We start from the raw sequence: 15,864 nt of genomic DNA, 5'->3' as shown, positions 1-15,864 counted from the left end.
CTCCAACTGATCAAATACTGACAGCACTTTCAGTGAAGAACAGCAGATTCCCACTGCCTCAGGCCCTCTGTGCTGCTGCTTCAGAGGGGAGCTCAGGTTTCGGCCTGACCCCAAGAACAGGGGGCTCATTCAGAGGATGCTTGGTGGGTTGGATCATGGGTTTGGGGCGGTGTGAATCCCTGCCAGAGCACAGGGATGGGCAGCAGGCCATGGAACAGGAGCTGGTGGCAAACCCCGGTGAGCAACATCCTTGCGTCCTCACAGGCTAGGTGGCTGTAAGTGGGGTGAAGAGCTGATGACCCCATTGACCGATCTTCATTAGGATTACGAGACTCAGTGCTCTGGAGAGCCAAGCTTTGGCAACTCAGATGGATGAAACCATCTGGCCCCCAGTAGTTCTAACTCTCCTTGTGCTCTGTTTCTTGCAATTGTATCTGCTTCGGAGAGGAGGCACTGTGAAGGGAGGTATCCACTGGTTTCTCAGTGCTTTCCCAAGAGCATCTGTAAGGAAACAAGCCTGTGCTCAACACAGGCTCAATAACATGTGAGCATGGTGGGTCCTGAGGCTGTGCACGGGAGGAGGATATGGAAAATACTGAAAACCCAACTGTTTGCTGAGTGAGGCATGGACTGTGTGGAAAACATAGCATGAGGTCATGGAACTGAAGATGTAGCGTAACGCCTGTGCCTTGGGTGGCTGATTATGTTGTCCTGACAACCCAGTGCTGGTGTCCCGGGGTTGGAGGGTTTGGCTGTGCAGTCAGGAACATGTAGGTATGTGGGAAGTAACTGGAGAGCCCCTGAGGAGTGTGGGGAGAGGAGACCAGAGAAACTCTTCCAAAAGGATCAGTTGGAGCGTGCCAGAAGATATAACTGCCTGCTGGCTGCTTGGTCTCCTCCTGGAGTAGGTGGAGGGAGTGAGAAAGGAGCGGTGACATCCTGATGCTGCCAGGAGGGTACACTGAATCCAGAGAAATGCATTGGTCTGGCAAGGAGCTAGACCTGCAAAGCCCAATGGTGGGAGATGTCCTCAAGGGCATCCAACCTTCTGGGAAGCAGTGGTGGGACTCAGAGCCCTTATGGTACCCCAGAAATGGCTGAGCTGTTTTGTCTCTTTCCTGGGCTTTACATGTCCCATAAATTAGAGGCTAATCACTTGCTTCAGAAGGCTTTTAAGTGCAAACAAGCTTCATCAAGATGGTGAAATTGCCTCTTAATTGATTATTCCTGCAGTTTAACAGCTGTCTCCCCAACTTGCTTAATTTCTCCTTTCCTCAAAACACAAATCTGCTGTTGGTACAACCAGCTCACCTCCAGCCAGGAGCTCAGGAGGAGCTGACAAATGCGTGTGGCTGTGCTGGCTTCTGCAGCCGGATCGCTGGGAGTGGAGAGGCCGTTGGACAGGGCTGGAGCTATAGGAAAAGAGCTCCCCAAACACACCGCTGAGCAGCAGGGATGCTGTGGTTTTAACCCTCCCTGTCACATCCTCAAAGCCACTGTGTGTCAAGGAGAAGGGTCCTGTTTCATCCCACAGCCTCAGGCCACCCGAGCTTTGGTGCTGCCTGACCGTGTGCGCCGGGCCAGCCCTACTGATAGCATCAGGGTAAGTACAGTAGGGGCTTTGTGGCTGTGGGGATCTGGTTACCTGGGAACAACTCTGCACCCAGGGAGGATGATGACAATGTACCCTGGGGGAATGGGGACTTGGAAATAGGATGACAGTGCCAGCTAGTGAGCTCCTATGTGATGGTTTCTGGGTGCTTCCCAAGCAAGCAGTCTGCAGGATCCCTGCTTGCAGCAGGTGACCTGGTTTTGGGATGCTGTAGGGTCTCTGTGCTGGACCACAGCCCCTACAGGACAGGTGTTCCCTTCCCAGCTGCCCTTGTAGGTCCCACTCTGCAAACCCAGCAAGACTAGCTCTTGTGCCACTCTCTTTCCCAGCAAATGTTCCTAGCTGGCTTTTATTTAAATTTATTTCTTCCTAAAAGGAATAAATTCTTCACTTGGAGGGCAGTGAGGTGCTTGCACTGCTGCCCAGAGCTGTGGGTGCCCCATCCCTGGAGGTGCCCCAGGCTGTGGATGGGCCCTGGGCAGCCTGAGCTGGGGGGCAGCCAGCCCATGGCATGAGTGGAGCTGGGGAGGCTTTGGCATCCCTTCCAATCCAACCATACTGGGATTCTGCTTAAAACCTGTGAAATTACCTGACCTAACTTCCTTAACCCAGTAGTTTTTTGTAGTTGTTGGATGATTTCTGCAAGTTCTGGTAAGTTAAATAGGTTTCTATAGATGGATGGTGGACAAGCTTCTTGGTATGCAGATCTCTCAAGTCACCCTAATGGGACCTTTCCCTGTGGCATTTTCTGCTGTATGGATGTCAGGTTGAGGAAGCGGGATCCTTCACTAAAAAGCAAAAGATCTGGGAAGTCCATGGGAAATACAGCAGTAAAATACAGAGACAGTGATGAAACTTGGCCATCTGCTCCAGAACAAGGTGACTGCAGGGAACACTCAGAGCAGTGCCAACACAAACTTGCTCCTGCAATGCGTTCACAGCCTCAGTGGTGTGGGAACCCACTGGATGCAGCATCTCAGCTGCTGGTCCCTGACACAGCCTGCTGTGTTGGAGGCAGATGGGGAGCTGCCCTTCACTGCCTGCATGTTGCGGCCCCGGTGCTCTGTTGGTCTGTGTAATGGAGGTAACTGGTCGACTGCTCTGGGTGAGCCTCTTTTCCAAGGACAATGCACCTGGTTGTCCTATCTGTTGGCATCCATGGGCTGAATGCCACTCTGCATGCGGGACACAGCCCTGCCAGGCCTCGGTGACAACCAAACCACTCTCAGAACCACAGCCCGGCACGGACCCGGGCAGATTTCCCTCGCAGGGTGAGCAGATCCAGTTTCATTGCTAATGGCTTTCCCAGGATTTGCAGATGTGAATTACTTGCATTCCTGACTCCAAGGTGAGCGCAGGTGCATCGGATGGTCCCGCGAGCACACAGAGCCGCTATTGTGCGGCTGGGAGCATCGCCCGGTGCGTGCCAGCTGCCTGTGGATGCTCCAGTACTGTTCAGTGCCTTCTGGAGGGTCTTCTCTTTCTCCTCCAGGCAAGGAGAGCCTTAAAGGGGGGTCAAGCCCCAACCTAGCCCTTGGGCTCTTGATCTGGGGTATAAGGAAAGCAGATCTGGCTTTAAGCTGCCCTCCTCAAACTTGCTCTGCTCAAACTCCAGGACTATTTAACACACTTCAGCTTCTTATAAAGTTTCTGTCAAGAAGGATTAGCAGCAGGCTGACAGATCGCTATTACAGCCCCAGTGAACTTTTAATACCTGCCAGTAAGTTCTGCGAGTCCCTTAAATCCTCCTGTGGATGGTTTGGGACAAAAGGCATACATGGCTGCTATGAACGGTTACCTCCACCACTGCCAACATGAAGAAGTAACCTCTGGAGGTTCTGGTGTTGTTCATGTATGTGCATAAATGTTTGTGCGCCTTCCCCTACTACTACAATTTGTTCCCCTATATTCAGCACTCGTGAGGCCGCACCTCGAGTACTGTGTCCAGTTTTGGGCCTCTCACTGCAAGAAAGATATTGAGGCCCTGGAACGTGTTCAAAGAAGGGCAACAAAGCTGGTGAGGGGTCTGGAACACAGGCCATATGAGGAGAGGCTGAAGGAGCTGGGAATGTTCAGCCTGGAGAAGAGGAGGCTCAGGGGAGACCTTATTGCTCTCTATAACTTCCTGAAGGGAGGTTGTAGTGAGCTGGGGGTCGGCCTCTTCTCTCTTGTCATTAGTGATAGGACCAGGGGGAATGGTTTCAAGCTAAGGCAGGGGAGATTCAGGCTGGACATGAGGAAGTATTACTTTTCAGAAAGGGTGGTCAGGCACTGGAATGGACTGCCCAGGGAGGTGGTGGAATCACCGAGCCTGGGGGTGTTCTGGCTGTATGTGACTGGATGTTGTGTTGAGGGACATGGTTTAGTGGGAGCTACTGGGAATAGGTGAACGGTTGGACTGGGTGATCTTTTAGGTCTTTTCCAACCTTGGTGATTCTATGATTCTATGATTCTACTGCCATCATAATTGAAACAATATCAGCTGAGGGAGGTTCAAGCTGGATAATAGGAAAATATTCTCAGAAAGAGTGGTCATACACTGGTATGAGCTGCCCAGGGTAGTAACGGAATCACTGTCCCTGGAGGTGTTACAGAACCGTGGAGATGTGGCACTGTGGGATGTGGCCAATGGTGGGGATGTGTTGGGGTTGGACCTGGTGATCTGAAAGATCTTTTCCAACCTTAATGATTCTGTGGTTCTATGAGTGAGGAGGAAATCTTGGTGACTTTCTCTATCCCCCAGCAATGGTGGGGCTGATGTCACTACCTCCATGGTGCTGCAGCTTAAGCTGGGCCTCATCCCTCCTTCAAATCACATTCCCTTCTCCCCTCACAGATTTTTTTGCCTTCTAAATCCCCATCTCTTGGAAGTGTGGCAATGAGCAGGAAGATATTTACTACACTGGATAGTTTCCAGTTGACCCAGCTGTGGAAAAAACTTTGAAACTCCCTTTGCCAAACGTCTCAAAATCAGAGGGCAGAAGTCACCCAATACTTAGTTGAAGGCTCATGAATTTTTACATGATTAGGACAAAAAACTGGAAGCAGCTTTTGGCCGGAATCTTTGTCCCAGAGTGCATCTGAATGTGTTTCCTTTGGGTTTCTCAAGGTTTTTCCTAATGGGACACACGTCCTCCCAGCAGGTAACTTAAATCCAGAGTTTTATTAGCCTTTTGAAATGCCATCCTTCTGTTGTGCAGCACTGGACAAATTTGTGTAGCTTGGCAGAGATACCATCATTCAACAAGAGGCTGCAGCCCAGCAAGATGTCTTGTCTGGCATGGCCAACGCAGTGCTGCTATTTTGGCCTCCTGCCTGCAGGACATGCCTCCAGGAACCCAGTGAGAGCTGCAGAGAGGGATGCTGTCACCCTTTTGCTGTGGGCCTGGATGCCCTTGTAGAATTCAGGGGTAATGGGTCTGAATCTGCTGCTACACATAGAGTGCTTGAGCATGAATAGAGAATGGGAGCCCTTGGTTTCCCGTTGCTTGTCTCTACCTCAATCTGGGTTAACCTGGGCGGCTGCTCTCCAAGTGTCTTTTTTTTTTAATTGCACAGCCAAATGCTTTTTGGAAAGCCAGGCTATTATCCCCCCAAACAGCCAACTCCAAACCCAGAAGAGAAAGGGGCGAGGGGAGGGAAGGAGCACCAGAAAGGGGCCTTTGAAGTGAGCTGCCCAAACGCGACGTGTGACATCAGAGAGATGGCAGATAGCTGGCAGAACAAGGCTGCCTTTCAGCCTGCCCTGGCCCCGGCCAGTGCACACTTTACACCCCACCTCCCGACGTGGGAGATGAAAGATGCCCCAGGCAGCCTGCCTGACCCCATTGCCTCTGCTATCTCCACTTGATTGCACAGTGTTTTGCTCCAAACAATTCTTCACTGTCTGGGCTGCACAGGTGAATCTCCCAGGTTGGCTGGCGAGCGGGGATGCCGCGCATAGCAGGGCTGCCTGCTCACAGGGTGGTTTCTTAGGGCAGGCATTGTTTGCAGCAGGGCATGGAGGAGTGGTGGGGAGAAAGGGATGGGGGCAGGAGTGGGCAGCACAGGGACAGGTCAGGCATAAGGAGCATCCTTGAGGGCCTCGCAGGGTGGTGAGCAGGCCGATGAGCCCAGCATTGTGTTGGGAGCTGTGGTTTTCACTTCAAGAAGGCAACTGAGATGTGAGAGAAATTGTCTTCTCTGTTTGCTGCCAGGTTCAATGCTTTGTGTCCAAAGCTTGCTGGACTCCTCTCTTGGGGTCATTGCTTTACGAGGTAGGAAGGAGGATCTCTGCATGCACGTCCGTACTGCAAAGCCCTACTGCATGCACTTTCACACTATGAAGAAGCTCTCTATTAGAGAAGTGGTTCCACCATGAGATACATGATGAGTTTGTGCAGAAAATGAGATACGTTAAACTGACAGCAAATTCAGCATGTGTTCAATGGCTAGGGGGACAGTGGTTCTCAGAGATACCAAAGAGGGACATGGGAAAATGTTTACACATTTGGGATCGATTCTATTCTATAAGAATTTATGGAAGGAAGGGCTGGATAAGTAAAGGCCACAATGACTGTGTGTGTTGGGGGGCGGGGACTGAGGATCTGTGGACCATTATTTATTTGTTCTCAGTTGATTTGAAGCTTGGATACCCAATGTAAATCATGAAACCACAAACAGGCTCCTTCTGAGTCTGTCTCTGAGCATCTCCCTGTGGTGTCAAGTCCAGATGGGACTTGTCTCCTGGATACCCACTAATGGATCACTCATGTCTGTCTGTTGCACTCCTATGCCCTTCCAGATCTGTTGGGCCAGGTGGGGCAAGCATCCTGCTAGTGAGAGTAAGTACGTTTGCTACCACTGTGATAAATCAGAGGGCTAGTCATTGTCAGTTTCTGGTTAGAGAGTGGTGGAAGGGAAGCGGTTCTACAGCTAGAAGATCAACATCCAGTGAAACTCAACTGTTGCATGCTCTGTAGACAGGCCCAAGAAAGCTTTGAGTGTTCATGTAGGACCAGGGATGTGTATACATATCCTTCTCAGTAGGTTCTTCTTGAGCAAATGGAGACTGAGAGGCCTAGATATGCACGAGTGGGGTAGAAGTCAAGGCACTGAAGGGTATTTCAACAGTTGAGCTCTCCTAAGATCTGAGCACCTTTTGACCTCTACAAGAAAGATCAGAGCCAAGTTTTCCCTTGCATTCAGTGACTTGTAAAGACTGAGTGCCCTAAAATCAATGTTACCACTGGGAACATGGAAATTAATTGTGTCAATCTATCACTCATCTTGCCCTATTACGTTCAGTGATTGGAAGTTGCTCTCAAATGCACAAACAAAGTGTCTTCTGTGACAGGTTTCTGCTGGACAAGACATGACAGTGCATGACTGAGTGGTGGGGAGTAAAGAACAGAAGAAAAAGCTGGGTTCAGCACTGGTTTGGGTGGATTTTTTTTAATTTAATTTATTCGTGTGTGTGTGTGTGTGTGCTCCAAATGCACTTCTTTCCTTGCTTGGGAAAATTCAGGACAATATGACATTAAAATGATAAAGAAAGAACAAGGGAGGTACAAGAGTAGGAAATCAGCAGGCTAACAGAGGAGAGGAAAGTGCACGGAGGAGGTTTGGATCTTTCTCGTGAACCATCTTAGATCTGTGCTTGGAAATAACACACCAAGATGACTGCTAACCTGCAAATAGACAACAGAGCTAAAGGAGATGTCTTGCATGACTTTCCAGGGGAGATTCAGGTTGAATGTCAGAAAAAAACTTCTCAGAAACTGTGGTGATGCACTGGCACAGGCTGCCAAAGGAGGTGGTGGGGTTACTGTCCCTGGAGCTGTTCAAGGACCGTGGGGATGGAGCACTGAGGAATGTGGTTGGTGGGCATGGTGAGGATGGGTTGGGGTTAGACTCAGTTATCTTAGAGATCTTTCTCACTTTTAATGATTCTATAGTTCTGTGATTCAATGACCTCCTAGAAGCCACTTGGGCCAAGTTCTCTAAAGGTGTGAATGACAGTGGTGTTTTGGGCATTTGCATGTCTCCAGCTACCAAGCTACCCTATCCAAATCTGGCTGCAGGGAACAAACAGCATTACTAGCAATCTCTTTGAGTTTCTCATCTCTACACAGACAGCTAGTTTGGAGGCTGGAGGTGTGGATATCTCAGCCCTGGCTGAGAAACAGCTGGAGCTCCTGATGAGTGCAGGGTGGAGATAATGAGCTAATGGCATGAGGACCTAGCTGGGCAGCCATAACAGCTGTAGCAGCTCAGAGCTGATTTGGGGTGAAGTGACTCCACCTGTCTATGGTTATAAGTTCAAAATGATGTCGTGCTGAAGAGCTTCTCTAAAGCAATGCAGGAATTTCAGCTTTATTGCGTATGTAAGATGCCTAAACATCACCATTTTGATCAAGTCAAAGGCTGCTGTTCCTTGGCATCATTTCCACATGCTCCCTGCTGTCTTCTAGCATAAGCCTGAATCTACAAAATGGAGTCAAAGCTGGGGTGAAGGAAGCCACCTATTCAGCGGTGAAACAGGTATGTGAGGTCTGTGTTAGTTAGGATAAGAAGGCTGCTGTGCACCAAACTGAAAGCCTCATGCAAACACCTGGATGCAGCCTAGGTAATGCCACAGCTGCTCTGTGCCTTGGTTTCTCTACTTTTCTCTTCTCTAAAACTCAACTTCTCAAACCATAACACAGTCTCAAGATGCTTGCATTTTGTAGAGACTGGTGGGTGCTGCACACCTAAATAGCTTTATGGCTCCATCCAAGTTTCCACCTTCTGCACCTGGTGCTGGGCAACCCTGTGGCTCTGGGTTTTTCCAGCTCACTATGAGCCTTTGCCACAAGGATGGGGCTGCAGCTGTCCCCACCCACGGGACCTCGGTGGTTGGTGCCACGTGTCCTTTCCCTGCCTCTCCTTCATTAAGGCGCCGATGCCTTCCCAATAACGAGGGGGCTTCTGTTAGACAAAACCTGCCAATTAGTCATTCTGGCTGGGTATAAACGTGGCACTTGAACAGCTGAGGGGACGGCGGGCAGTCCTGCCCCTTCTCACAGCATTGCCAAGCTTGCCATTAACACAATGTGACAACTAATCTCTCTATAGCATCTGACTGAGCAATTTTAATTAATAGCTCTGTACGCCTGCACACACGGCCGCACCCCCTCTGCTGAGCACAGGTACCACATGCCTTCAAATCTCCTTCCCCTGAATTGCAGCCTGTGCTGACAAAAGGAGGAAAAACTGCCACATATGCTCTGGGTTTGGTGTGCTGTTTCCTTTAGGAGATCTTGGTGCAGGGGAAGAAATTGTTATGAGTAGGAAATGAGCTGGAGCTTTCTGTTGAGGAGCATGGATGGAAAAGATGAGCTCAGGAGGAGAGGTGGGATGCCAGTAGGGTTTGGGGCTCAGAGGGATAATCCCATCCTTTCTCCAGCATCTTGACTTGGTGTTTTGGTGTACCTAATCCAGGTGGTGCTGGGGAGCTGAGAGCAAGAGGGCTGGATGGTCTGAGCAGGAGGATGTGACCCAAGGCCATGGAGTTGGAAGCCCAAGGGAATGATGAGGGCATGACCCAAAGCCACTGTGTGGGGAGCCCACAGGAGCAGAACCCCCTGCTGATGTTGGTCTGCAGGGCTATCAGTAAGTCGTAAACGTGGGAGCCTTCTCAGTCAGTAGGTGCTTATACCATACTATTGGACAGGACATTTCTGGCTGGGAACATCCAGCCAGCCTGGAAGTGTTCATTATGGGTAAATATGGGGGTTTGTGCTTTTTCTTCTTATGGAGTGAGGTGTCTCCTCTTGGGAAGATGAGAGGTGTGCAGGGCACTGGGGTAGTGACAAGGACATGGTCTTCTGGACCTGCTGACCATGCAGCCCTTCATTCCTCTGCCTTGCTCCTTGCTGGTGCCTCCTGGCTATGGTCCATTGATCCCTCTGAGGCATCCCTGGGGCAGTTACCATCAAAGCATGCCTCTGCCTTGCTCTTGCAATAAATCATCCTGCATGCGGTAGGGCTGGGGCTGCCCCAAAGCACCCTCGGTCCCCGAGATAACTAGTGACCCCATTTTGGGAGGGCAATGGTAGGATGTCATCCTTATCTTGGGGGGGGGGGGGTCACCTGGCTGTTCTGTGCAAGGGAAGCTTTCCTGCCTGTAGATCACTCAGCAAAGAAATCTGCCTTGGACAAGCAGCTGGGATGGGCATCTCCACCCTGAGATGGAGCCCAGAAATAGAGAGGGGGGTTGGTGTGTGAGCCCCCAGCCCGGCAGCGGCTTGTGGCCACGGCCCTGCCCCATCTGCCCGCACGGCAGCGCTGCGGGGAGCTAATGAGAAGCAAGGTGAGAGGCAGGAGACGCGCTGACAACTCTCTGGCTCCGCAAGCTGCGGTCGGCAGAAGGACGGCATCTGCCCCCCCACATCCCCCGCCCCGCCACCCCTCCCGGCATCTCCAGCCTCATAATGAGGTTATTACCGGCCCGCTGCTTGACGGCCGGCACCAGCATCCCTCGTCCTCGCCCCTATTCCCACTTGTGGCTGTGGGATGGAAAGGTTCTCCCTACCCTTGCTTTTGGCACGGGGGTGTGATGGCTCTGACCTTGCTGGTAGAGGAGACAGTGCTCATGCGTGCTGCCCTGTCCATTGCCTTCGTTATCTTGTGAGTGCTCCTGGCTGGGTTTGGTGGTGGGAGAGGTCTCAGAGATAATTAAGTTCCTACAAGTTTGGTGATAATAGACAGGAGCTGGAGAGAGGCAGGAGGGCTCAAACTGGAGAGCTCATGCCTGCTCATTCTGCAGGCAGGGCTTACTCTGAACACGGGAGATGGTGCTGAGCTGGGGGGGGTCTGCTTGGGAAAGAATGGGGTCTCTTAAGGATGAAGAGTCTGGTCAGTGCTCACAGCCTGCAGTGCAGGATTGCTGCTGCAGGGCACCAGGGACACGTTTGGAGGGATAAAGCACAACCACTGTGCCGTGGTTACCCTGGGGCATTGGGTGTCGGTTCCCTGTGAGCAGGTTGCCAGGAGAGGTGGTGGATGCCTGGCCTGTGCAAGCATTCAAGGTCAGGCTGGCTGGGGCTCTGAGCTGTAGGTGTCCCTGTTCATTGCAGGGGAGTTGGACCAGCTGGCCTTTAAGAGTCCCTTCCAACTCAAACAATTCTATGCAGTGCTGCCCATAGCAGTGCAGGCACTGTGCTGCTCGTGTGCCGGGTTTTGTCCCTTCCACCATTACTATGCTAACTTGGAGCCAAAGGAAGAAACAATGCTGGCACTAACCTGGCACTGTGCAGCTCAAGACAGCTCGCCCTTCTCCACCCCAATGCAAGGATTGGAAAGGGACATGGGAGCAAAGCTGCCTCATCCCTAATTAATGACCTGAGTGGGGTGGGTGCAGAGACCCAGGGTCTGTCCCCGTGTGGGTATCCGCAACACGGCTCTGTTCCTCTGGCTGCATCATCCCTGCAGAGTGTTGGATGACTGCAGCAGGGCCCCGTGCAGCTGAGTGGTTGCATCTAGTCGTTGGTAGCCCAGCCACGGCAGGGGTTGGAGCTCGGTAGGTGATCTTTAAGATCCATTCCACCGAATCCTATGATCTCTGCTCTGTCTCAGCTCGTCGCTGCGATGAGCCCGAGTCCTTCCTCTCTGCGGGCCGGGCTCTCCCTCTGCTGGCGGAGCCCCGAACGGCAGGGATAGGGGCGCAGGGGTCGGGCTGCCCGGTGGCAAACTTTGCCTAACCCAACAGTCAAAGGAGGGAGATCCCAATGCCATCCACTTTCCAGCCTGATTCTTCCCTGCGATGGGTTTTGCACGGATTGCTCTGAATGTGGCACCTCTGGTTTCAGCCTCCCACGTATGATCCTTTCCCTCTACTGCACTGTCTGTTGCTGTTAAGAAAAGCCCAGATGTTTCTGCAGCTGAAGGTGCTGCAGAGGGCTGTAGCTCTAAGAAAACACCCCAGTTTAAAACTGGGAGCTATTTCCAACTGGAGCTTTCCATTAGACAAAATGTCTGTTCACGGTTTGTGGTCTTGAAACCATAGGATAGAGAAGATGATCATGTCCCAATCCAAGGAGAGAGGGGAGATGATGTATGTCCCTACAATTTTCCCCATCCAAAATGGTTGTGCAGCCTCAGAGCAAGATCGATTCTACAGAAATGCATGGGACACCTCACCCTGGTGGCAGGACCTGGAGGGGTGGCACAGAGCCCAGCACCATGTTGCAATGGGAACCCTTATGGAATGATACCAAAACAACACAAAAATAGCAATGGCAGGTGGGATTTTTTCCTCTTTCAGATATTCTATGGAGGTTCATCTCTTCTGCTCTACACTTTGGGAGAAAAGTCCCTGCAGAATGACAAAGGCTCATCAATGCTGCAGAGCGGTTTGGTCCTTTCTGGAGTAAATCTGGTTGTTTGCTGAAGTGGGGTTGGGAGTTGGGTGTGACATGGGGTAAGGAAAGTTTCTGCAAATGTCTGTCTCTTAATTAATATTAATACCTCTCCAGCTTTTTATCTTTGCTTTAAATAAAAGAAATCCAGCCATGGCAGAGTTCCCACCGCATTAAGAAACTCACTAAAGCTCAGTGATGGATGCTTCTGGAGATGGCTCTCATTAATGTCTAATCCTTCCCATCAGCCCCACTTGTCCCTGACACTTTGAGCTCGTTAACCATTTTTGCAGCACGTTTCACGGGGATTTGAGTTGTACTGGTTTGGGTTTCAAACAGGAAAGGTGTGGAATAGAGTCTCTGCTTTGGGTGGGATGAGTAGCTCCATCCATCCAGCCATCACAGGTCACTGAAAGAGGCTCATCCACATGAGCCAGCACAGCATGAAGGAGCTTTAGGGGATGAGTAGTTCCTGGTCCTCCTGGAGGAGGAAGAGGACCCAAAACTGGGACAGATATACTTAGAGGGCAGCCAGCCACTGGAATGGCCTGCCCATCCTTGGAGGTGTGGCCGTGGTACTAAGGGCCATGGGTTGGTGATGGGGGACTCTGTAGGTTGGGCTGATGGCTGGATGTGGTGAACTTGAAAGGCTTTCCCAAGCTAGATGGGACTTAGAGCTCCTTACCCAGGGATGTGGTGCAGCCACTCTGCTTGGAAGTGCTCAAAGGAAAAGCAGATGCTGCGCTGAATGATGTGGTCTGAGTGGTCACAGGTGTGGCTTGGTGGTTGAACTACGTGATCTTAGAGGTCTTTCCAGCCTTGATGATGCTGTGATCCCATGTCTTAGCTGCATGCATCTGTGTTTGCAATGAGAGCGTTGGGCTTAAGCACATCTCGTGGCCCAATCTTGTGTTGAGGCTTCGAAGCAGGTGGATGGGAAGTGTTACGGAGTAAATAAGCAAAGCCCTTCCTTTATGCGCAGCCGCTTCTGTCTACTTTCCACTAGAGGCTGCTGGAGCCACACACAACAGTGCCACATCCCAGCCCCAAAGCAGTGTCGGTACCAGCACTCAGCCTGCCATGGAAGCCCCCTCTTTGTGGTCCGTCCTCCCCTGAGCTGAATGTAAACCCTGTATTTTGGGGTATTTTGTAAGCAGAGAACAAAACCCCTTCTGCTGCTCACACAGCTCTTCATCCCCGAGGACGGATGTCTGCAGTGCTGGGGGAAGAGTAAACTGCTTTCAGCTGCTTGTTCTCACAAAAGAGGAATTGGGTGGGAGTTCAGTGGTTTAAGGGTGTGTTTGCTGGAAATAATGTGGTTTTTTTTTTTTTAATTTTTTTATTTTTTTGAGAGGAAGGAGTGTATTGTACAGGGCAGCCACTGGTGGGGAGTTGCAATAACCTTGCAAAGTGAGGAGAGAAATAAGGTCAGGAGGAGAAGGGATTATCTGCCTTCCCTGCTCCCAAAGGTATTGGAGCCCTGACTTTTAATAATAGCGAGGAAAGAGGCAGACTTTGTGCTTACCCAGAGGAAAAGGCCCACGTAGCACAAAGTGTAAAGAAGAAAAAAAGCTGCTCTTATCTCACTTCACCTTCCCCATGCAGGCAGCCATGGCAGGGGATGCAGTTTCTGCCCCACGCCTGCCCAGGGCCTGCAGCTGTGGGTCAGATTCCACATGGTGCTGGGGATACCTTGTGGCACCATCCTGGCTGGTGATGGGGACCAAGGCATTGACACAGCTATGAGGGGTTGGCCGTTGGGGCAGAGGTAGAGTTGGGGCCACTGTGGTGACCAGGATTTGTATGGGATCAGTAACTGTGTCCCCAAATGGACTAAGATGGAGCCTGGAGGGGCTCCTGCCATGTTATCCTCTTCACACAGGTCTTCTGGTCACCAAGTATCAGTCCTGTAAGGTCTGACCAATGCCAGCAGCCACCTTGGTGAACCGGGCAGGAGGAGGGCAATGGGTTGAGTGAAATGAGCTTTTTTTGTGGCACGTACTCATGGCCGCCTGCTTATGACACCTTTCTATGTTCCATTCCCCTGCAGGGCTGAGCCTTGAAACAACGCTCAGATACTCTCCAAAAGGAGCTGTTGATTTCCCCAGCCATTCTCCATGGAGTGGGTGGTGTTGGAGGGCAGTGGAGCTCTCTCTGCCCGGTGGGATGCCAGGGAGCTTTGACAGATGGGAGACTGTTAATATTGAACACATCATTACGCTGGCCACAGCCTCAATTCCTTCTGCAGCAATGTGTAAGGAGGGCATCAATATTAAGGTGAGTTACTAAATGTATCCTAAAGGTGAACTGAAAGGCATTTCAGAGGCTCCCATCCTGGTTTCGGAATGGTTTTGAGTGGTGGCTGCAGGCAGTGGGGCTGGAAAACTGGTTTGGGTACTGGGGTGAAGCTGGGGATCTGACTGCTCCCACTGGGAATGTTGAGTTTTCTTTTTTGATGAAGGAAAGGAAATAATTTTTCTCTATCAAAAATGAATGAAAACTTGAAAAATCTCGAGCAGGTTTATTTATTACCTCATCTATTAAAATAGCCACGTATCTATTCAAGTGTGGGGGCTGCAATTTATTTTACCTTTTCCATGAGTCACAGAACATCTTTTTTTTTATTATTTTTTTTATTTTTTTTATTTTTCCCCCAAGGGAATAATATTGCTGAGCTTCTCCCAAGGGGAAACCATGCTGGAGGGCAATGCCTTCCATGGGGCAATCAGCTAGGGCTGGTCCAAGGACACCAGCAGACCCTGCACTGAAGCTGTCTGCTAGTGCTATGTTCTCAAATATTGTCCCACCAACACTGTTCTCCATCCTTCCCCTGTTTGGCTGCACAAATTTAGGCGTTTGTGCCTGGATTTCTCTATTTTTGCACAAGAGAGCACTATGTGCTGGGTCTTTGTCGCCAAACTCATGCTATGCATACACTGGGCCCAGTGTGAGGGCTGATGGATTTGTGCTGGAACAGCCACACTTACCTGTTCTTACACCAGTTGCCAAAATAATCCAAGCCCATGAGTAGAACCCCCCCCCCCCCATTTTTGTTGTATAGACACAGACAGATTTAGAGTAATAGAATCATTACGGTTGGAAAGGACCTCTAATATCACAAGTCCAACCGTCATTTACTGCATACAACATCTTATTTACAAGTTACCCATAATACTGCAAATACTATTTGCTGGGTTGGACATTATTGCATATTGTTATGGCTTTTTCTAAGGATAGCAAGCACCAGTTCTGAGCTGTGAGCACGGAGCCTTTTCTCATAACACGGGGCTGCCTTTGACTTTTTGCTGTGTTTTTTTTTCTCAGTGTGGCTCACGCCAGGAACAGCTTCAGCTGCACCCCCAAGAGACCATTTCCCTTGGGAGCCCCTTGCCAGCCCCCGCACCGCACCCGAGAAAAAGCTTTATTTATACTCATTTAGCTGCTTGCCTTTTACATAATTGCAATCATTAACCTTCTCGCTTAATGAAGAACATGCCCAGGGGCTGGTGGACCCCTCCTGGGCCATGCTGTGGGTTCCTGCCCATTGCAATGAGTAGGCCAGCTGAGACATGCTTGGGAGGTGGCCTCAGGAGTGGGGCCCCAAACCTGCTCCGCATCTCAGTGCTGCCAGCAATGGGACTTTGCCTCACGGTGCCCATGGGGACGGCGGGGCTGGCTCTGGCATCTCGTCTTGGCAGAGAAGTCATCCGCGCTGACCACGGGGAGGGCTTTTTGCCCGCCAGGTCCCACTTTGCTCCCCTATATTTAGCCCGTTATGAATATGGAATAGCATTGAAAATGATTCACATAGACATCCCTCTGTCCAGCCGAATAACGTCAACGCTGGTCGCAGGGAAGGCAACGCTTGCCCTG

At 50.8% G+C, this 15,864-nt stretch overlaps 1 long non-coding RNA gene across 2 annotated transcripts; it reads left to right on the top strand.

Moving 5' to 3' along the window:
• Positions 1-7,924: 7,924 nt before the first annotated feature.
• LOC122181626 lies at positions 7,925-12,055 on the top strand. 2 transcript variants are annotated; one of them, XR_006179511.1, is made up of 4 exons: positions 7,925-7,973; positions 8,065-8,134; positions 9,074-9,244; positions 11,898-12,055. It is a non-coding gene; the product is annotated as an uncharacterized LOC122181626 (long non-coding RNA). The 2 variants fall into 2 exon arrangements; XR_006179512.1 differs by having other exon boundaries at positions 7,955-7,977.
• Positions 12,056-15,864: the final 3,809 nt, after the last annotated feature.

This window comes from Lagopus leucura, unplaced genomic scaffold, assembly GCF_019238085.1.
Source record: "Lagopus leucura isolate 7727_CA_CO unplaced genomic scaffold, USGS_WTPT01 Super-Scaffold_100009, whole genome shotgun sequence".
NCBI classification, from domain to species: domain Eukaryota; kingdom Metazoa; phylum Chordata; class Aves; order Galliformes; family Phasianidae; genus Lagopus; species Lagopus leucura.
The sequence above is the reverse complement of the archived record's forward strand: the minus strand, read 5'-3'. Positions and strand labels throughout refer to the sequence as shown.